At 39.3% G+C, this 23942-nt stretch overlaps 1 protein-coding gene across 3 annotated transcripts in view; it reads right to left on the bottom strand.

Moving 5' to 3' along the window:
* The window catches only part of apba2b (amyloid beta (A4) precursor protein-binding, family A, member 2b), a 60388-nt gene that overhangs the window by 26324 nt on the left and 10122 nt on the right, over positions 1 to 23942 (bottom strand). For 2 of the 3 annotated variants that reach the window (XM_071488613.1, XM_071488615.1), the window contains exon 2: positions 18682 to 18732. The exons of the other annotated variant lie outside the window; for it this stretch is intronic. The gene's annotated coding sequence lies outside the window, so the exon portion shown is untranslated. The remainder of the gene's footprint in view (positions 1 to 18681; positions 18733 to 23942) is intronic. 3 annotated transcript variants of the gene reach the window in all.

Here is a 23942-nt window from a genome sequence, read left to right as displayed (position 1 = left end):
GGTCATTACACATGGATTTAAAAGGTGCAGTTTCCCCTTAGTTGTGAAAACAAAAAGGGGAAATAAAGAAAAAAAACAGCATTAATCAAAGTCTGTTTCCTGTAAGTAAGAATCTTATTTTGTCCAGTATTTTCCACGCTTGTCTTTCTGTAGTTGAAGGGTGTAAGTTGTCTCTTCTGTGGAGTGTAGATAGTTTACAATGTCTATTAAAAATATAAATACTAGGAGATTTCTCTGAAGCCAGTATCTGCTAACACCTTCCTTTTTCTTACAGCCATTAAGATCTTCAGAGGGTAGATGTTGCTTTTCAGGAAACCTTTCTCCAAAATATTGTGAGAAAAACAAAACATCAACATTAAAACCGAGTGCTCTTAAACAATTCATTTTATTGCCTTCTCCCAAAAAGGCTCAATAAAGGGTATGGACAATACCATTACCAAGTACTCTAGCATTGGTTATATTTACATTCAGAACAACCAAGAGTAACCTAACCGTGACAAGTGAGAACAAACAGATATAAAGTATTTCGCTTTCTTTCTCCAGTACAGAAAGTTAACCAAACAAGATAAGATATCCAATAAATCATGAATGATATAAAAAATAGAACAACAACACACACAAACAGATTGCAGGATTAGAGCCATAAGAGCACATTTGTATTAGTTGTACTGCAGATTAACAACCAACTAAAAAAGAGCATACGTTCTGTATATATCTTTGAGTAAGGTGCTCCCTTGGCACCTTGTAATCCATTTTGTCCCCATCCCCACTCTGTTGTGCCATCCAGTTGCCATGAACAACTGCCCTAAGAAGGACCTTGTTGCTGCTTTGCCCTTTTTTCCTTACCATAATTACATTTTCCATCACCAGCTATTACACTGGTTAATTACCTCTGCACAGCCTGGCACAAACACACAAATACAGAAAGGAGCACACACACACACACACACACACACACACGGCCGCGCGCACGCACACACACACACACACACACACACACACACACACACACGCATACAGTTGGTTGTTCCTCAGGTAGCCAAGTCAGGGGACTAAGATCTCATGTGCAGTCAAAGTGCATGTACTGGTCTGACTGGTTCTAAACACACAGCCAGAATGAAGGTTGCTGATTACAGTATTTGTAAATGCACACACAGACACATGAACACCCATGTTTAGTACACCTGATGAAATACAGCAACATGTACATCTAATGAAGCAATTTGCTCATCATTTAAAACAGTTCATAAAAAGGTTTTTACCACAAACATTTGCCAATTACTTTGAAATGACCTTTTTCACATCTTGAAAACCACATTTCTACGAGTCTATCTCTTACCTGAGGTCCTGAGCTGGGATGTGGTATACAATAGCACTGGGACCTGCTCTAACAACGGCCCCATCCTCCCTCCTTTCCTCCCTCGCTTTGCTCCTCGCTCCTCCCTTCCCCCACCAGCTGCTACACAGCATGCACCTCCCTGACTCCACCCTCCCTTTTTCGTCCACATTATATCCCAGCATCCTCCTGTAGAGACCCAACCCCGCCCCTGCCAATTCCCTAGAGCTGAGGGTAAGAATTGGTAACTATGGGTAACTGCATCCCCTAGGGACTGATACCCTTTGACCTCCTCTTTGTTGGCTCCCTAGATTCATAAGCCTTGATTTTCTGGTATGGTGTTGCCAGACTGTTGCCATGTTAGTGTTTCACATCAAGTTTTTTTTTTTAACATTTTTCCTGAGTGCCAAACCAACTGCCATGTAAATTTGGAAATCCTAGCCAGGTGGGTTTTCCCAAATCAACTTTGTCTGGCATGTACTTCAGATTTGACTGTGTTTATTGAATTTGCATGCATTTGTACATGAATGGTAATGCCATCATAACAAGACACCTACCAGATCTCCCCCACCTGTTTTAGTACCGTTAGGCCAGATTGAAAATGTTTTATGACATACAAGTACAGCCATCCTTAAACAAACTGGATGTGTGAGCACTTGTATGATTCTTTTCTATTTACCTATTGTCTATTTACCAACCTATCCATAACATCCACTTAAACTGTATGAGCACAATCATCCTCTACAAAATACTGACAAATTTCTTGTGAATTGTTTGAGATTTCTCTTCACATGTTAGATAATAAAGATACCTAAAAAAAGATACCTACAGCACTAGTCAAAAGTTTGGACACACTTTCCCATTGAAGTGTATGAGAAAATGTGTCCAAACTTTAGACTGGCACTGTATATAAACACTGCAAGTTATGACTTTGCATTTTTATTTTTCATTTCAGGCCAAATCATATTATATATATTGTCATCTTTGTTTCACAGTCAACAACCAGATTATCCCACCTAGTGATTTTATGATAATATGGTTTTGAAAACCCTCTAAGCCAGTAGCTGGCAGTCAGGGGCCACTGGGCCATGTGTGACCACACAGGCGTCTCTAATCAGTTCAAGACAGCGGCTATTGATGCAGAACTGAAGGAAATCTACAGCAATTATGTCTCCTACAGTACAGTTTCTCCTTGTTTTTCACCTCTGTGTTTTCTGTTCCTCTTTGACAAGCCAAACACCACGGTGAGACATAACTTGCCAGTTGCAATTACCTTATTACATTCATGACATATTCTCAAAATGTTCAGAGATTAATTACTATTACTATCATAGTAGCATTGAAACAGTTAGCTAGTTTGTTTAGTTCATCTCTCTGTGATTTCATGTTAAAGTTGAACTCAGACTGCCGACTAGTAATTTCCTCTTATGCAGGTGCAAAAAGTATGTGAATATCCACAGTCAGTTGGCCTTCAGCTGTAGTCTCTGTGGTTTGTTAAACCTGAAATAGGAAACATAAGGCAACATTAGCTGATGTGCTAACCTTGCAAGATAGTTGGATTTCTTGCAAACCAGAAACCGTCTTGCCATCAAACCACAGTGCTTTGGACCAATCAGCATCCCATGAGGGAGGAACTACTGTCAGCTATGGGTGTATCTTAGGTGTGATGACAGCGAGAAACAACTGTTCATCGAGGAGAATGGCAGCTCCTAAAGAGGTTAGTGTAGATAGCATCAGTTATATCAGAGGTGGAGAGTATTTCTTCATTGAAAAAGCAAAGAATGTCATCGAAGCCTCTTCTCCGTGGAAATGATGTTTTTGCTATTCTTTCAGCTCTCACTGGTAGTGAAAAAAATGGGAAAGACAGAGAATCTGACTGGTTGAAGTTAGCCCATGATAGACAGTGACAGACAGATGGTTCATCCAATCCTCTGCCAAGTATTTTTTGAAAGCACCTGCCCTCTTCCAAACAGTTCCCTATGAAGCCCACCCAGATGGTTCTGTGTAACAAACCATCTGGCGAGTCAGGTTAGTGATGTGAAGCAATGCAGGCGGCCTTTGTCACCAATAGCTGAAATTGGCTTTGACCATGTCTTCCATTTAATTTCTAATTAGAAGAAATAATATTACCAAACTGACATCTTTTTGATTCTGTTCACATCTCAGATAAATTCTAGGGTTTTCCCAGTAAAGTTAACTATCTAACTTCAATCACAGGAGTTTCTCCCAAGGGATGGTTTTATATTATTTCCACTTCCCCGTCCTCCTCTTGCAATTTTTGAGCTGTATAAAATAGTTTCGTCTTGCTCTACAACTCATTTTTTTTGGGTAGTTGATTTTAGAGCTACCAGAAACTCTGTCACACTCAACTTGAGGATATTGCAATTACATGGTCAGCATCTTATCCCCTAATCCACTAGGATGTCGCTTCTTCCATAACTCTACTATGTCAAAATATGTCATCTGTGAAGATGGTCTTATATTGTTGTGGTTGTCTCCTACAAGATCTCTAATTGCCCATGGCCGTGGATGTGAGTTTAAAAGATTGTATCTGAGAGAGTCTCTTCTGGACAGATTGTTTCTCTGCCTAATGTATGCTGGGATATGCTCCAGCCCCATGAGAACCTGGATAGAAATGGAAAGGCTAAAGAAAATGAATCAATGATTGGTGCAAAAAAAAAAAAAAATCACAATCCAGCTGGCTCCATCACTGTGTACTTTCTACAGCACACCTGCACAGACACACACACACATATAAACACACATATACTCACACAAAGTGTCTCCCACATAAATGCACTGAAATGTAGGCACTGATTCAAGCTGGTACCTTCATTACTAAAAAAGGCTTGACACACGCACATGCGCGCGCACACACACACACACACACACACACACACACACCGGGAGCACTAACAGCAGCATACCAGCCTCCCTGCCTGCAGTATTCCAATTGTCTGTTTTGAGCTGCAGCTGGGGACCACTTGTGCAAGGCTGTCTCCACGGACAGACCTATTCATGGCCGCCACAAAACGCTTCAGCTACAGTAAGATAAAGCTTTAAATTACCGTCAAACACTCCCCTTGTTTGTCAGACACATGTATTAAATGTGTGTGTGTGTGTGTATGTGTGTATGTGTGTACGTGTGTGTATGTGCCTAAAAGCAAGGCGGAGGAGAGGACAGAGGGCGAGTCTGTCCGAAAACAGCAGATGGCTCGGTCATAGTGTGGCTCTCTGGAATACTAATGTCTCACTGCCTTGAGTTTGAAGATATGACCTCTGTTCACACCAGTGCATTAGACAATCAGACCTCAACAGAGAAGAAGAAAATAAGAAGACAGGACAGTGGGGAAAGAATCATGAGGACAGAAGAGTGTTGGACAAACTCTAACATAGTTGTTCAAGTCTTCTTTAAATGCAGTAAGACAGAAATAAGCATCTGCACTGATCCCATTAGCATGTGAATGAATAAATCCTATTAGGGTGTAGGAAAGTAATCATCAAAGTCAATGAGGTCTCCAACATTCACGTACATGGAGGAGTGAAAACATGAAACAGCAGTGACCAATCTCTGACACATTTACTTCTGAATGTTTTCCAGCAAAACAGTGTTTCTTCTTGGGCTAGGCAATAATTTAATTATTACATCATTTATCAGCTTTAACTGGAATCCTATCATTGTGAACATGTGAACATACAAAATGAACAAAATATATAAAAATTGTATGTTATTTATGTTGTGATATTAATATGATCTATTTAACCCCATCTTGTGCAAACCTAAACCATTTTGTTTATGGACGTTATAATTAGATTTTTTTTTTAAGTGAAACAAAGAAATATTAATCTTGTCTAGATTAGCAAAGTATTTTTCATGCTTTATTCATTAAAAAATTCTAGATTCAAACATGTTTTGTGTCGACACTGATCACTGAAATTAATTTCCATAGCTTCATTTTTTGACACGTTTGCTGCAGGCCCAGTTGTTTAACATTTATCAGTCCTGTTTATCATTTAACTGCAAAAGGGTGCTATATGTGAGCACTGTGGAGAAAAAGTGTGGGAGTGGATGCAGTAGCTTACTGGAAAGATAGAGCACCATGTTCTCTCTTGTTTCAACTTAATTTCAGTACAGATGCATCCTATAAGCAGAAGTCGGTTGCAGTTTCCACAATGGTAAAATCTTTTAGCTGTGGCTCTAGTCACTGACCTGTGAGTGTCTCTGCCTGTTTTTGACTTTTTTTGGTTCATTTAACCTACATGTTGATTCTTCTTATGTTTCTACAAAACTGAGAAATTCTCTGCATATTCTGCAAAATACTTATTTCTGCATTATGATTGAATCACAAAATCTTATTTACAAAGGTTGTCTGAAACAAATCTAGTTTGGTTAGTGAGTTTCCGCTCATTCTGTGGTAGACTTGACTGAAGTCAAACTGATCCTGCTACCTGTTGCTCTGACAGAATCAGGCAGCATTAATTACAAAAGTAACCAAATATAACCTACAAGGTACCATAAGGAGTATAAAAGCAATATTTGTTGCCTCTGCTCTGAAAAAAAAAAGTCCAGTTACACAGTAATGCTGATCTCTGCTACCTGTTGTCCAACCTTGGCCTTACATCACCTTTTAATGACTTCAGTGAGAAAATGGTCTGTAAGGATTGAAATAATTATATGATATACATCCAAAATTATACATACAATTGACAAAAAAACATGACTGTGATTGCCATTAAAAACTAAACTGGTGACTGTTAGCACTTTATACACCTGTTATGATTCGGTGGGTGCCTATATGTATGAATGGAGAGAAAGAATCTTCACTATTTAATTTCTTTTATAAATGAAGACCTGGCTACCTGCTGCTACAGAGAAAATTGCTGTTTCAGTTGAACAGTGCTTTCTGCTTGGTGCTCTCTCTCTCTCTCTCTCTCTCTCTTTCGTACAAACAGACACACACACACTTGCAGAAAAATATGTACAGAACTCAAAATGTCTTGCTCTTAAAAAATTGACAACGCACAAAAATACTTGCACAAATACACATCTGTTACAGCTGTTCCTGTTCTTTAGGGATCTGCAGGGATGTAATAGAGTAATTACTCATCCAAATTCAGCTAATACACATTTAATGTAGAATAACTGAATTCTTTATGGCTGATATAAATTCATATTAGACATCATATTTGTATTGGGTTAGGGTTATGGTGTAAATCACTTAATATAGAGTGTTCAAAGGCCCACAGCACTTTGGCAGGTGTTCAGCAGCTGCGGCTATCCTGAAGTCTTTTGCCTCTCACTCAAGGCATGCTGGGGTAGTCTGTAGCCAATTAAAAGTATGACAAAATGACTCTCTTGTACTATGCTTTGTCCTTAGGGGCCACCATACAAGTAAATTGTCAATTGAGAGTGAGAAGTTCAAAAGACAGGGACAGACAGCTGGGATAACCTGCTATTGAAATTGGACGCAATTTAAGAATCTTAACTCACCAATTAAAATGGTGAACAGTATTAATTAAGAGATACAGTAACAGAATTGTCCAGAATATTTTTATGAATCAATCACAGTGTCAAATCTCCCTGAATTTGTGAATTTCCCTATGGGGATAAATAAAGTATTCATGTTATCTTATCTTATCAGTTCTGTGAATGTGATGCATTTTCATTTCATCAACAGTCAACAACAAATATGAGTCAACCAGAACAGGACCTGGCATCTGTTCGTACAAAAAGAAAAGTGACACCAGGTCTGAATCAGTCTTTTGTCACAATGATCCCATCCAACGTATACCCTATCCTGTCTCCATTACATGGCTCATTATTAAACAATAAATTCACTTTTATTTACTGTATTCATTTTGGAAGGGGGACTCTTTTAATCTACAGTAGAGAGGCACTGTGTCTGCCAGATTATTAAAAATGGAAGACATTCACTCATATGATCACAAATTGTTCTGACAGATGAAGCCAAACTGGGAAAGAAGCAAGCCTTGGTCCATTTAACTGGGATGTCCACTATTAACTAAAATGGCCTTCCTATATTCTCTTTCACTGGAGGTATAGTCTAACTGCAATATACCCATTTCCTAATGTGTCATATTGATGAAGCATCCGTAAAAAACTAAGGAGCACATCCGAGCATGATGAGAAGAATCTGATTGTCTGAGACACCAAGCATATAAAAAATCCAATGGCCCATTAAATAATCACAACTGCCAATTGTCTGTCATCTTTATTAGGGTCAGGTCTGATCACGTGATCTTGTAAACATTTAGCTGTATAACAAATTAAACTACCCTTACAACATTTCCACATAATTAAACACATAGTATGTTGATAAATTGTGTAATAACCTGACCATGCTGAGTTATGCGGCTTGTAAATGAAGAATAAAAGCTCTATGAGAGAGAGACAGAGGGAGAAAATGAGTTTCCTCTCAGCTGTCTCATTGAGATTCAGCGTTTGTTCTCCTTACAGCCTCCTACTCACTTCAGGATGACAACAAGAGAGCGATGCGGGAGACAGGAAGAGAAGGAAAGCAGAGACTTGGGGAGCTGCACGAATGGCACAGGACCACAGAACGCATTGCTCGCTCCCCCACCAGTCTGCCTGCCAATGTCCATCTCACCACTTCAAGCAAAACACCACAGACACACCCTCCTCCTTCACCCTTGACTGTTACCATGGCAACTCTTTGTTTTCCAGTGCAGTCTCTCAGAGGAGGACCGTCTCAGCCAGTCATCAAATAACCCTTTCTACAGAACAAACACATGCATGCACACATTCAAACAATGCTACTGTGGTTATGCAGCCGTTTTTAGTTGTTCAGGAAAGGAAACAGCATCACTTTTGGTATGAAGTAAATTTGCTCCTCCACAACAAATGAAAGCAGAATGAATCCACCAGATAGACATTTTCCTTTTTGGGTGGCTCAGCATCATCAGACCACATTTTTTAGCTTTAGGAACACAAGCAACAAGCGTCCATACAGATTCATAATGGTGTAAAATAGTATCCACAACAAGACTAAAGGGGAGACCTTCCTCAGATCTGGATACAATTAAAGATAATGTGGACATTAAGGTAATAAACAAAGAGATGTAGTCCCAAACTTTCTTTTTTTTTTTTTTTTTTTTTTTCCCAATGATGTTTGTTTTTTGAGGGATGGCAATGTCAGTCAGTCCACCAACTGTATAAACTTTGGTGTCCCCCAAGTATTCCTCCAGAACCATCATCAGGGTGAAATTTTCATTTGTCAAATACTTTGGTTTATGACCAAACACCTGCAAAATTACTTAAATTTCCATCATGCTCAGCTTTATTTTGTGTTTAGTGCAATTTGGAAAATATTAGCATGCTAATACACTAAGCTCAGATGGGGAACATGGTACCTGCTTGCATTATACTTGCTAAACAATGTTTTCATTGAAATTATGAGCATGTTAGCATGTTCACCTCAAAGCAGTGCTGTGTCTAAGTACAGCCGCAGAGAGTTGCTGGCATAACAATCTTAGGACCCTACTCACCTATTGGCACTAACTGTTTGTTTGGGGGCACTCAGGTTATTTGTTCGACAGGTTTCGTATCAAGGTGATTCACCCTGCACCCAAGTGGGAGGAGAGGCATGACAGTAGCCTTCAGTGAAGGTCTTTCCTTTACTCTCTTTACAGCCATCTGAAGACAGCAGCTATTTGTACAACTGGATTGATGTTGCACACTGTTAAGCCACAAATACACGACATATGCTGCTTAAATTCTGTACAACAAGAAATACAAGTAGATATGTGGCTGCAATGAGCCTAATGTGACAGATATCATGCATATTACATTTTATAGTGGTGCTTCTACTTCACTGCAATTTGAAATAAACATGCTGAAACATAATAGGATCTTCGTCATATCCACAAACTTAATTTGAAAAGAGACATTATCTGCTCTTGGCAGGATATTTGAGCTTCTGTATACATATTTGAAACTCTGCACATCCCGGACAATTATCAGTTTCCTCTGAGTAAAAAGCATCCACAGGATTGCCAAACTGTCAGTGTGTCATGATGGGGATAGTCCTATGTACAGGGGATCAATGGATATGACTGTCAGCTTCTACCACACCTACCTATAATGTATGGTAACGTATTTATTCTGATCACACCCATCATCCAGGTGTACCACAGGCGCAACAGGCAAGCTTGGCCACAAAATTACCAAAAGTGTGTTTGGCACGCCAAAGTCAATAGACATATCAGCCAAATAAAGGACAGCAGGAGAATAATACTCAGTTTGCCCTTTAAAAACTTGTTGCATGTGGCCACTAGATACAACCAGAGCAAACAATCACCCAGGTGAACTCACAGTGCAAACACATACTTCAGTTTTTGGGCTCTGAGGCTGGCCAGGTGGACCATGGGGGTAGGTTAGCCTACATTTTAAGAGGGAACATGAAACACTGTGTAAAGTTTGCCTGGCGACAAGCCCAGCTTGCAAGGAGCTAAACACAGCTAAATGTCCCCAGAGGGAGACAGATACTGGGGCGATTTCACAGGGTTTAATTGAAACTGTCGACTGGTTTTGGTTACTGATGAGAGGGAATGAGTGAGTGTGAGGCAGATAAAAAGCATTAAGTTATTTTAATATGTAAAATTATGAACTTGGGGTAAAACAGAAAAAGCAGCCCTGATATCAAGATTGATTTTATTGTTTTACCCCTGGTGCTTTAACTGGTAGTGATATCACACTAACACCCATGTAGATGTAATGACAAGTCCTCTCACAGGGCTCCTCCCTACCGAGCTGAAATCTGACAACAAAATAAATGGATATTAATCCAATACCCAAATAAATAAGGAGGGAGGGAGGAGGGAGTCTGCTGATAAAATGTGGAGTGAAAACATGAAACCACTATTTAATTTTGTTCAAAAGGGGATACATCATTTGTGTGTTTGTGCGTGTGTGTACATGTCTCTCTAAGGTTATGTTGAAAGATTTTAGTTTGAAACTATTTATGTGAGGACATTTTGCCAAACCTTTGTGAGGTCACAGTGACCTTGACCTTTGACCACCAAAATTTGAAGCGATACCCTTAAGGAGTTCCCAAGATAATGAGTTCATGGGAATGGGACGGACAGACAACCCAAAAACATGATGCCCCCAGCATAAAAAGTACTGTTCTAGTGTCAGTATGGAAATGCTGATCACGTATCACGTAGGATTCTGTGGCTTCCACAAAGTCGGATTAATACTTAAGACAAAGTATTAATAGTTCCAACTCTTGAATGAGTAAAACCACATAGAGAAAAGTCACAGGATGATCAGTAGTTAATTTATATTGTATAGACCTTGGCAAACAGCCAGCCGGCAGAATGGACAATACCACTAACCCAGGCCGGTCTGCTACCCTGACCTGTCATTCTTCCTGAATTGTCACTTACAGTCTAGAGAGATGGAGGTGAGAATTGCTCCCCAGCTGACACAAAGGTCCATCTGATCCCTCAGTCAGAGGTCTTTCACAGTCCTGCTTCTGATTGACCTCTCTCCAGAAACAGCTTTCTCCTCAGGCCTCTAATCCTCATTCTTTGTCAACTTTTAATCAGCACCAGTTATTTCAGCCTTCACTCTCTTAACCTCTGTCAGGTCCTTTCAAACCAGAACAACAGCTGCAGCTTGAAAGTGCTGAGCCAGGTGACTTCTTGTTAATGACTGGCGATACTGGACATTTGACAGCTGCCTGATAATTGCATTTAGACTGGACAATGCACCACAGTATCATCTCTATTCTCCAAGAGTCAGCTCAGATATCAGACCATGGCAAAAACAGTGTGTACTTATACTCCCACAAAGCTGTCTTCCACACTGACAGATTCCAAAGAAAAATTCTAATAATATTCATTGAATGTGGTGATGGTCATTGTATTCAGTGACAGCGCAGAACAGAGCAAGCAATATTGGGCCAGGAAATATCCCCTTATCTTGTTGAGAGACAGACAGGCAGAGCGGTAACAGCCGGGCCTGCTAATGCAGTTTGGTGGCAGGCACATGAAATAACTTCTGGGTTCGGTCAATCACACAACCCCTCGGGGAAAACAGGAGGAAAATATTCATCACATCACAAAAGTAAATACACACACCAACACACACACATACACATATTGTAGTGCACACTCCATCAGCCCTAGCCTGTCTTTCTCCTTATCTATACATGCTTGCTTAGGCTAGATGCAATTGTGACTGAAATGCCTTGAAAACAACACACCAAAGTGTTGACTGTAATTAACTGTAAATTGAAAACAAAGCATGCTTGTTGCTCAGGTTTCCCATGTGTCAATGTTTGCCTCTGACAAACAATAATGCTTTTACCGCCTCTTTCCTTTGCAGTGATATAATTTGCCGGTCCAACCTGCATACGGCTGTACATTGTGAAAGGAACCATGAGAGCATGCTCGCTGCTAAGCTGTGTGTGAGTTTTTGTTTGGTTTCAGTATCACTGCTGGCCAGCTGACAGGCTGAGGATTAATCACTGAGTCAGTGCCTGCTCGGCCACACAGAGGAGCTGCACGACTCCTGAGAGGAACAAAAGACAGACAGACAGATACAAAGAAGCTTGGTTTTGATAATCAGTCTGGTCCCGTGTTGACCTGACATTTTGCTTATCTGTGTGCACACGAATATGTGCATGTGTGTATTTGTGTCTTAGATCTGAATGACAATGTGTGCTAGTTGACACAGTGGCTGGAATTTGTTGCATCGGGCTGACTAAGTGTGGTGTGTGCATGTGTGTTTGTGGTTGTAAGTATGAAATTGTCACATAAATCCAGAAGCAGTGGCAGATTCGGGGGGGGGGGGGTTGTCACACCTCCCAGCATCCTTTATGCTTTACTGACCTCAAGGGAAACACACAGAGTCACGCTGGAAGATTGAAATCTGCCCACTTCCACTACACATGCACATAACACATGCCCTCATGTCCCAAAAGCAGCTCTGTGTTTTCCACACTCCCCAGCTACTGTTCTTCTATACATTCAAACTTCAAAATATAACAACATCTATTCATGTGCGTTGCATAATCTACAATGGGTTTTTTTTTCTTTTTAAGTGCATTTACTTTTGAGAGACAGAAAAACCATCAGTGAGTCTCTTCATATCAACTATAAAGCTATGCTAATGAGACTGGGGAATCTTTTCAGATGTGGAAGCTTGGAGAAAACAAGGATACAATAATCATAGCAGCAAGTGCAGTTTGACAGAGAAGGCAGGAATGCTGTAATAATGTATGATTCAAAGCTATTTTAAGATTGTTAAACCTAGATTTCTTTGGGGAATTCTCACTCACATTGCTCAGTGGAAACTGTGCTAAACAAGAATGCAGTCAGAGCCTTGGTTTGGTAACGTGGCTGGCTCTGGCTCAGTGTTATACCTAGACAAGGTGGGAAAACATGTATTTGTTCACATTTGGTGTCATCACGTCAGATCTGTTCCTGTTTGTCCTGGTATGCAATCAGACAAGAGTAGACCTGATCACGGCTAAACAGTCAAATAAAATATTATATGGATTTAGGGTGGACGTGGCTTTCTTGAATAGAGGTATGGTGTGGTTCAGCCAGGCCATTTTTTTTATAAGGCACAGGGAGACTGACTGAGTCAAATTATTGCTTGTTTATTTTTTTTAATTTTTCATAGTCATCTCATTGTATTAACCTTAAGAGATTGTTAACAGGCCTCAAGAGCTGCTTATTGACCAATATGCCTGCTGTGAAAAGGGTTTTCAATCTCTGTGAAAGTTGCAGGTATGTAAACTGATGTTTAGGGTTGGAAGTAGTCTGCAGATTATTTTCTCAGTTAGTCACTGAATGAAGTCAAAAAATGTAAGGAAACTTACACTAAAAAATGCAGATCAAAATTTCCAAGGTGAAATCTTCAAATGTCTTGTCATTTCTGACCAACAGCCCAAAAGCTTAAGACATTAAGTTCATGTAAATCATGGAAAGCAGCAAATCCTCACAAATGTGAAGTGTTGCAAATTATTTTTCTGTCCTTCAACTAGTTGATTGACTAATTGTTGCAGCTCTAGTTACAATTAGCCTTTATTTTCATTACTAATTTTCTTTTAGATGAATATAATTACGACTATTACTAATTATATAATTGACACCTACACCAAACATATTGTCAAATATATAGAAAACTGATTTGATAATGATAATTACTGACAAGCAGCAAAGGAATTGCCACATCTCTCAATGCCAGTTGGGTTAAATGATACAGAGAGATGCCATGGTTGGCCAATTCTGTTCTCTGTGCTAGATATACATGAACGCAGAGTAGAGAGGAAAGGTGTGATAAATATTTGGTGGGGCAGAGAAAGAAGGGGAGCTGGGAAAAATGCTGCAGCAAAGTGACAGGAAATTAAAAACGAAGTATTTCTGTTGCAAAAATAAATGTAGAACAATGTCATACAATTAAAAAAAAAAGCCAAATTATGTATTTCAGTGAAGTCACTGGTTTATGGTAATAACTGTACTCAAAAACTGTATTTATGGTTTTTGTAATGGGAAGTAACCAATGGAAAGTGAAAAAAAAAAATTATAGACAAATAAAGCAGATTGCGGACTGTACAGATTACAGAGCAGCAAACACACCAGAAATCTGGGCAATGCAGACAAACACACTTTAGACGTTACACAAAAAGACACTGCCTATTTGCAGATTTTGATGGTTTCTTCACTGTTATGCACCGAGTACTAATTTCACTGCCCTGTGTATGGAGCCAGGGATCATAAGAGACCACAAGGACAGAGAAGGGTTTGACAGAGCTTGGCAGTGATGGCTGACCAAACAGAGCTAACAGTAACACTGATCCCATGAAATCTGGATTATTGCAGCTCTCATTTGAATCCCCTTACATCACATCACTCTGTATCTGGTCTCTTTGCTCTGCTCTAAAACCACACTGTAGACCATTCCCCTGTTTAGTCGCTAAAGTATTAAGGGTCAGCATAGTTGCCACGGGAGTAAAAAAGCTGTCCTTCAGCTGTTTACCTGCTGAGGTTATAATGAGCATGACACTGAATCACCACAGGTCCATATTCAATATTTAGTATTTGATCCTGAACTCTGACCTTCCCTTATTGACCTACAGGAGTGAATGAAGTGGTGACATTATCATCACACCATTATCAGCCCTTGTAAGAACAACCTCGTGGAGCTCAGGTAATATGAACAGCCACTGATGCTATTTAGTCACTTAATATATTAGATTCAACCATCAATTCAACTGTCTATGTTATTGTGAGATTTTGTGGTATTATCCTGGAAAATACTGCAAATTTAATCATTATTATAAAAAATCCCAAATAATAATATTCTGTATTAATCAACAGTATTCCCATTGTAGATTTTACATAACACATTAATGACAAGGCTTGACTTGTTACATGAGGTAACCCTTCTTGTGTTTCAACTTACTATTTTGTGTCTTGTGCTTTTCATTTCTTTACTTGTATTACATTGTATAAGATATTTTCGAAAATACTCACAATACAATTTATTATAATTAAAATATTGTAATTACTGATTAGATGTATCTGTATTGGTTCATTCACTATAAATTACTTTCACTTTCAATGTTGTGAGATCAAGACCCCTATAATATAAAGCAAAGGAGATTATTTATGTTTAGGATAACTGAGACCACTCGAATCAAGGCACAACTGAAAAATTTGTGTATTGCGTATTTGTTATTCAAATTTAGGAGAACACGTACCATTTATTGTGTTACAGTAAATTAATTCACATATTTTGGAATGGCTGATGGAAACCAGACACAGTTTCTATGAGATCTGTATTACATCAGCAAACTCCTAATGGAAATGAAGATTTAATAAAAACTGAGCAAAATGTGGTTTATAATTACACTTTCTTAATTCTTACATCACAAAAAATGCCTAATTTTCAGAAACGTTGGTTCTATGAGCTTATAGGGATCATAAAGGAAACACCACGGGAGAGGACTGCCACCCAAGGAACTGCTACCTGAGCAGGGAGATGAGACAATTTTCTTGGTAGAAAGTATTAAATTTTAATTGTTTTTCTTCAGAGGGCCTCGTGCATTTATGGGAACCTCATACATTTTGTGCTTGAGGGTTAGTAAATTTGACTAAATGGCAATAAGCTGAAGAATTTCCATGCTATATTATGATGCACAAACACACACACACACACAAAGTGCATATATATACACACAAAATACTGACTGTAGACTCTTTCAAGTATTCAGAAAATTTTCAATCCCTAAAATATAGCTGCAAGCAGTGATGTGACCAGCAGATCAGAGTTGCCATGGTAACATGATGTTATTATGTCAAGAGTATGGTTGTAAACATACAAAGGAAGTTCATGTCAGTTTAAAAAATTGGCTGAGATATGACTTCATTACTTGCTTGGTAAATTTGATTGGCTATTATGGTTGAATGCTTTCGCAAATCAAAAAATCCATGTCACAATTTGTCTATCTTGGTCTGAAGATTTTTGCTGTGTTCGATTGGCTGTGATGGATGAATGCTTTGGAAAAATCAAATATCAATGTGATAACTTTTGTGAGGCTTGGTCTGAAGATCAATTTAGTGAAGCTTGGATAAAGTTTGTCCAAGGAGCGGCAAAAAAGCAGTTTTTGATCAAATCCAAAATGGCAAATTAGGTTGACTGGACAATTTGCCATATCCCAACTTTGGGTCCTTCAGTGGTATTACCAGACACACAAATTTTGATTATAAGGCAAACGCATCGACAGTCATGAGACAAAATGCAAATTTTCTTACTGCAGCACCGCTTAGAGGTCAAAGGACACCTAACCTCTTGAGCTACCTCCTGATGGAGTCTTGAGACCATTTACGAAGTTTAGTTTTCACACATAAAATTGTTACTGAGATATGACCTTACTACCTGTTTGCTGGTTTCACTGCCATTTTGGATTGGCTGTGACTGACAAACGCTTTGGAAAATCAGAAACCCATGTGACAACTTTTTTGAGGCTTTGTCAGTTTTAGTGAGACTGGACAACGTTTGTCTGTGGAGTAGTGAAAAAACATGTTTACATAAAATCCAATATGGCAGAAAATCGAACTGGCGAGGATTGATGTCATAGAGTGCAATGAACTCAACTTAATCCAAGGAATCTAATGATATCTCACTCTTTTTTAAGTCGGGCACACATTTCAAAAGTTACAGGCACCTCCAACATTGACCTGTTGGTGGTGCTAGAGTGCTAAAGGCACAGAGGTGGAACTTGGTGAACAGCATCACAGAAGTGTCACAATCAGTGCGCCCAATTTCAACACAGTTAACAGCATATGTGATGACAGCTGTGACTCACTTAATAAGAACAAATTCCACCATGACTTTGAGGTTACTTATCAGTACATTCACAGTGTCGAACCACAGAATCAGTGTACACATTAATGGAGCCAACGTGGCTTTTGATGATTTACAACAAGTTAGGGGACCACCAGATTCTTTGTCCTTCATCTGCTAAGGATTTAGAATAAGTGAAGCATAGCAGCTGGCAGACTGAGCACACATCACTGCACTGCACTCGCTGACACAAATTCAAAAGGCAGCCATCCTAAAATCTACTGCTAAAGTTCCCTGTATGAATCCTAAGAGCCATGGATTTCCCATAAACACTATCAGTGGCAAGCAGATGGATGGGGACCTATTTTGAGGCTGATTATGGAGCTGCTCAAGTGTGAGTATGGTTGTGAAGCTCATGTCAGCGACCTGATTGTGGAGTCACAGCTTCTTTAAGACCACACTGTGGGTCCTGGTCTGAAATCCAGAACAAACAGCCCCGCCCTGTCTCCCTTTAATCCCTTTACAGAGAAGGATGTTGTCAAAATCAAAAGTAAACATGAAATACTCAAAGAAGTGGAAATGGATGGAAGAAGAAGAAGAAGTAGTAGAAGAAGATTGATACTGGGTGATACCAAGTGACTACAATAACAAAGGTCGTGATACACTGATGAGTGTCAGCATGATACAGAGCTCTATTAATTTCTCGTTCTCTCTTGGAGGATGGCGCTTTACCAGGGTGGATGAATATTCTAGCAGAAGATTAATAAATGATGAGGGGAGGCAGTGTTGAGAAGCTCACAACACTGTGCTCGAGCCTTGTTTTTGCATGCTCTTCCTCCACCCCTGTACATTATGTCTTCAGTCAGCTTCTCCCAGGATGCTCTCACTCCTCCTCCATCAGCACACAAGCTCACTGCTTCTGTCCTCTCTCTGTTTCATCTCATCCTGCACTGGTGCTATCCAGAGCAGGGTGATGTTGACAGCACTTATTACAATATTTTGACTGAAAACCTCAGTATCAACAAAGTAAATTGTGACACTTTCTTAACAATTTTACACATAAGGTGACAAGCTATCATTAGTAGTGTGGATATGCAGATCAAGTGGGTTCATGTTACTAAATTCAGTAACACTCCAGCAGTAAATGAAGTGAAAGTAAATTAAGTGATGTCAAAACTAACCAAAAATGCACAGCCACTGCAACGTGGCTACAATGTTCAAGCAAGGGAAGTCTGACATCAGTTAATGGACTTTGTCTCTGATGCATAAAACACTGACTTAGTTTGAGGTGAGTATGAGTTCCTCGCACTGTCAACAAGCACTGGTGTAACTTCAAAAACTAGTCAGCATTACTTCATAGGAGAGATGTTCTACTTTTGAAATAATCCACTATTCAGACGGATATATTGAGAAAAACATTGTAGATACAAGCTTTATTTTAGCCTTTAACAACACCTTGCTAAATAAATCTCTCTTGACCATTTCCTTCCATATTTTTTCAGTCCTTTTACTCCTTACTCCCTTTCCTCATCTTCTCCGTTCACTGTTTGTTTGTATGCCAGAATGGCAAGACTTAGTGGACAGCCAGGCAAGTGAAGCATCTCTCGAGGGCCTAGAGGTTGCTATGTCTATGCTTGTTCAGAACCCAGCAACAGGACTGAGTATACCAATATGTTTGTGTTGTTTTTCCAACCCAGTTTAGATGTAAGAGTGCCCACTTCTGTATGGGGTCAGGGTAAACATCTTTGGCTTTGGTTTTTCTGTCAAGTATTTCATCATACAGAAGTGGGCATGACTTCATCTAAACTGGGTTGGGAAAATGATGGAGACTACTAGTTACAGAAACACAGAACAACACAGACACACAACACTGGACTGAACTATCTCTACAGTTTGGGAGGACCGCAACGCTTTTCATGTAGCACTATAAGAATTCCTCCCATAACCTTCAGATGGCTATCATACTGTAATAACCTGCCAAGGCACAGTAAAGCTAACTTACTGATATCCGTAGGTAGGCAGAGCAGCTCTACTGTTTGCTCCAAGCAATGACCTAAAGCACAAAAGGAGAGAGAATGTCAAGCTGAGTATCAAACTGACAACCCACATGAAAGACACACAGTTCGGTATGAGGATTGAGCTTTGATCTCTGTCTCCTGTCTGGATGTGCAGGAGGTACAAAGGCCGATGATGACAAATGAGATTGTTGGGTCATAGCGGTAAGACGATGTCTGGAGAAAAAAACAAAAACAAAAACAAAATCCAGAGTGACATTATGGGCAATGGTCATTTGACTCTGAAAGAAGGACTCAATGTCATAATAGATGTTTTTGCAATTGTACTATGCTAGGGTTGAAAATAGACTGTCACAGCCACAGATTCACATTGGACACTATGTATAATATGGGAAAGTGCTGAAGGAATGTTAGGCACAGTAATATGAAATTGAAAGTTGTGTTGGATTGGTTACAGTAATTTTAATTAAGACTACTAAAGGTTCAGGAAGAAAATATAAATATAAAACCGATAATTCACAGTAATTGCATACAATTACTAATTACTATGGTAAAACAAAAACAAAAGAATAGCCCAAAAAAAAAAAAAAGCAAATAAAACTTGTGCAAACAATAACAAGCAATATTTGACATTTAATCTGTTCTTATCAGCATCTAGATCTAGGAATCTTTCCAGACCTCCACTGAAAGCCAGAGGTGGCTACACGAGAGTGACTAACCTGTAACAAGATTGCAGGTAGTTACAGCAAACCTGAAGCAGCAACATTAGCTCTGCTGTATTTTCCCAAACTCTGACAGGAGGGCTTCACCATCTGCCACAAAGCCAAGACCAAATGCCACATCTCATCCTCACGGCCTGAGTCCCCTTGTGACAGCCTCACGGTTGCTGTCCGCACTCAGCACTTGGATCAGATCAACCAGAAAACACACTAGCAGCACACACACTGTTGGTGTCCGTATGATGGCTCTTTTACAGTAGCCAGTGGGGATTGCGTTGTGTGCAGTGAAACCGTCAGAAGGAGGTAAAAAAACAGGCAGGTGTAAGATGTGTAGAAGACAGCAACAGTGGTAGCTATTCACCAAATAACAGAACAGCTAATCTGCCATAATTCCCAGATGACACAAAAAAATATCAAAAGGTTTCTACTTAGCTATGCAATAATTACCTGTTCAGAGACACATATTATTCAAAAAATAGCTGGCTTTAAAGAAGGTTTCAAAACAACTTATATGCTATTGATTCCTCAGCAGAAATTCATTGGTTTATCTGGCCAAATCTTGGACAGAGGGAATTAAGAGAGGAGCAAAACGGGTGTTTGAACTGCAAGTGATCAACACTCGCTGACTCATTCTTCCAAGGGAATACAATGTTTGGTAGATATGTAAGACATGTTTTTTTTCCTCATTTTCAATGACAATTTGTACTGTACTTCTGACGATTCCCTGGAGGCTTAAACAAACATAAAACATTCTTGACCCCATCACTTACTTTACCTTAACCCAAAAACTAAGTCTTTGTCCTCAGAGTAACAAGTAGTTAATCTTGTTGGGACCCAATTTCTATTTTCAGGTGTGTCCCCACAGTGATGGTGTGAAGAGATTTCTGTCCCCACAAGGTGAGAAATACATAGAGAGAGAGAGAGAGAGAGAGAGAGAGAGAGAGAGAGAGAGAGAGAGAGAGAGAGAGAGAGAGAGAGAGAGAGAGAGAGAGAGAGAGAGAGAGAGAGAGAGAGTGTATTAGAAGTAGTTACAATGATGGTGCCTCTCCCACCTAACCACTGCTGCTGTAGTTCATCATGACTCCATTCCCTCTACTTGCATACAGCCCTGAGGCTTGTAGTGGTCCCAAAGGTCCAACTCACACTGCAGCACACTGCAGCTATACAGTGTTTGAGACAAAACACTCAGCAGATCACACTTACAACCAACCCAAAGGATACTTGAGTCTGCTGCTAGGAATCTAGGAATCCTAAACAACTGTATAGCCTTATTCCTTGCAGCATATCAGCGTATGTACTGTGAGACATATATGGCAAAACCGCATTTGTTGCAGTTTCTGTACTTGCCTAAATCCAGATACATGAATCATAATTTTTTTAATTAATAACTGATGGTATTGTCTTTGTTTCCACTTTCCAGACTTCCCCCGCCAATGTCATAAATCATCCCTGACCAATCACAGTGTCCAAGAGTTGTTTTACTGCACTGCGACAATCAACCATGAATATCCAACTCAGAAAGTAGAAGCACATCGACATGTGACTTCATCCAAAACATAAATTCTACAGAGAAAAATGAACAACTCATGGGTCCATTGGCTGATTATGAGACAGCTCCACCACCTGTAACTATTCTCCCTTCACCTATTACAGCCCTGAGACACATTACAATCAAGGAAACACAGGTTTCTCAAATGATGATGGCAATAGGCTTATTAAGCATAATTATCTGCAATTAAAAAGAACATTCTTTATTTTCAAAGTAGTTGCATCAAGGAAGAAATACTGTATCCTATTTCAGGCTTAGTTATAGTCAGACAACACCATGTAGGTTATCAAATACACCAAATGTTTAGATGGTAACTTGGGGTAACTTGTGGCACATACCATCACACAAAAAACAACTGCTTGCTAAAATGTAAACACAGTTCTACATTTTGTGATTCACCATCAACATCGTATTTATCTGTGCCCGAGTACTAGCCCTAAACCTACAACAGAAATCCTGAAGGGGTAACTTCTTAATTGCTGGATGGGTTAATTAGACTATTCTTTCAGTTTTTCACGTTCAACTGCTCTGGATTTGACATTAATGACTGAGCCCTTTGACACAGCAACAAGAAATGCCAAATGTGATTTTGCATTGAGCTGGGACCTGATCTGTTCTTTTCTGCACCTTGGTACATTAGTATTTATAATCAGTTAATCTGCTGATTATATGTTTGATATGTTAATAGTTTGGTATATAAAACATTAGAAAACTGAAATAATTTCCATCATAATTTCCTAGAACACTAGAACCAAGACCAATCCAAAACATAAAAATATTCAATAAAATGCTCTCACGTTAGGCAAAGAAAAGTAACAAATTATCACACCTGGAACCAACAAATGGTCAGAATGTCCTCTTATGGTTGGCATGGCAATGTTTTTTGTTACAAACGGCATTATTATGAAAATGACCTCTGTACTATATATATATATATATATATATATATATACACATGTGCACAAAAACAAACACACATAAAAGCAAGCTGACAGCTACACAGCACACTTGTATGCATACAGACAGCCCAGCTCGTAAGAGCCCATCTTCAGCAGGGAATCTATCCTCATTGAACCTCTCTCCCTCATCTCTCGTGACAGACAAAGGCTTATAGTAACCTGTTCACTCTGAAACCTTGCATAAGCTGTTCCTTGGTGTTTAACACTATATCAACATTTTACAAGGTTGCTCATTGCCACGCTGATGTGACGTCCTGTCCGGAAGCAATAACTAAGCTCGCTTTTCTCTATATTACAGACCTAAGGCACCTAAAGATGGAACAGGGGATGAAATGACAATTCCACTAGATGCTAAGAGTCCAGTTAGGATGTCTCAGTTCTCTTTGGCAGTCACCGTTAAGAGGAAACAAATTATTCCAGTGACCCTCTTCAAGAATATGGTGTATCATATTGTGCATAACATCATGGCAAGGTAATGATAAAGCAGTACTGCAGCACTGACACAAGAACTCATATTTAATTATTTTAATTATTTTCAAATTCATTATCTATTCAGTGCAAACCGACCTCTATTAATTCTCTCATTAGTATTCTTCAGCAAGCCTCAATACACCCGAGGCAGAGAGGTCAGCACAGACGGCTCCAATTTCAGCATGTAGGACCAAACCAACAGACTGTTTATGAGTTTATTGCTGAGGTGTGGAACCTCTTTTCTGACCTTTGAAATTAATCTTGAACCAAAATCAGAAAGAAACTCTTTGATGCCGTGCTTTGGAAATTAGTTTAATGCAGTGTACTACATGCTCAGTGCTGTTGGTTTATGCGTCTAGAGATGTTCAATATGTTAAAGAAACATTGTCTGAATACATGGCTAAGCCAAAACTTTGCTTTTCCTCTTGGGGAATTTGTTTATGTTATTAAAGGTACCTCTGATTAAAAGATGTTAAAATTTGCACAGTAAGATATAAAGAAAATGAGAAAAGAAAAGAGAAGACTGGAACCTGCTATCATTGATTGTCCGCTCTTTAAAATAAAGAGACTAACATGAGACAGCACTTAACTTTCACCTTCCCACTGATCTGAGCTTCATTCAGTATTGTTTTGACCTTGTCTATTTGTTTACCCTCGAAAGGGATATGTACCTTTTAAGTTTGCGGTGCTGCCTTTAAGATGAGACACCACCATATTTATCATCTACTTATCTCTCAGGAAACTGAAAGCCATTTGTGAATCCTCACTGTTCTCCAATATACAACTCTGGATGTCTTTCCTGTTATTGAGCACATTAGAAATCAGGGTTGTCCCTTGGTCTCTTGAGGTGTTAGCTGAACATTAGTAAAACAACATCCAATAATGCATGGATTCAAACTGCCATTTTCTCATCCATCTGAAAGACTTACTATTAAACTGACTTCAAAACATTCGCTAGCCTACCAATATCAAAATATGGGCTATTTGTAAGTTTTCTCTGCCACCGAACATTGTTTCTTGCAGGGAGCAGGTGGTGGTGATTGTTCCCTGACAAGAGCTTTGGCCATCATAGTCTTTATAATACAAGAGGTTACAATACGCCCTCTGGGCAGCATTACATCTTCAGGGCCGATTGGACGCAGTGAGTTGCTATGGGAAAGTGATATGACAGGCTTGGGCTGACGGATTATATGATCTTGTGTCTCATTTTTAATCATATGTTTGTATCTTGTTTTGTACCCTGATATGTTTGTTAAGTTATTTAATGCAATATTCAAAATAATTCTCCAATATTACTTAACAAGGCAAATACAATAAATTGAGTCCTCACTAACAACACTTTAGTCAGCAAATTCCAGGTATTTCATCAGGGTTGCAAAGCACAGAGCCAATGAGTACAATGTATGTTTACCAGCACAATCTCAATAACAACATAATCGAGTCTCCAGAGTAATGACTGGATATTGACATGCATGTGAAGACACTCATTGATACAATCACTGCACCCACCTAGACAGACCTGTTGACTCCTGTACTGATCCATTCAATTG

This window comes from Trachinotus anak, unplaced genomic scaffold (genome assembly GCF_046630095.1).
Source record: "Trachinotus anak isolate AG129_WGS33_773 ecotype Australia unplaced genomic scaffold, CSIRO_AGI_Tana_v1 ptg000011l, whole genome shotgun sequence".
Classification (NCBI taxonomy): Eukaryota; Metazoa; Chordata; class Actinopteri; order Carangiformes; family Carangidae; genus Trachinotus; species Trachinotus anak.
This window is presented reverse-complemented; position numbering and strand designations above follow the sequence as displayed.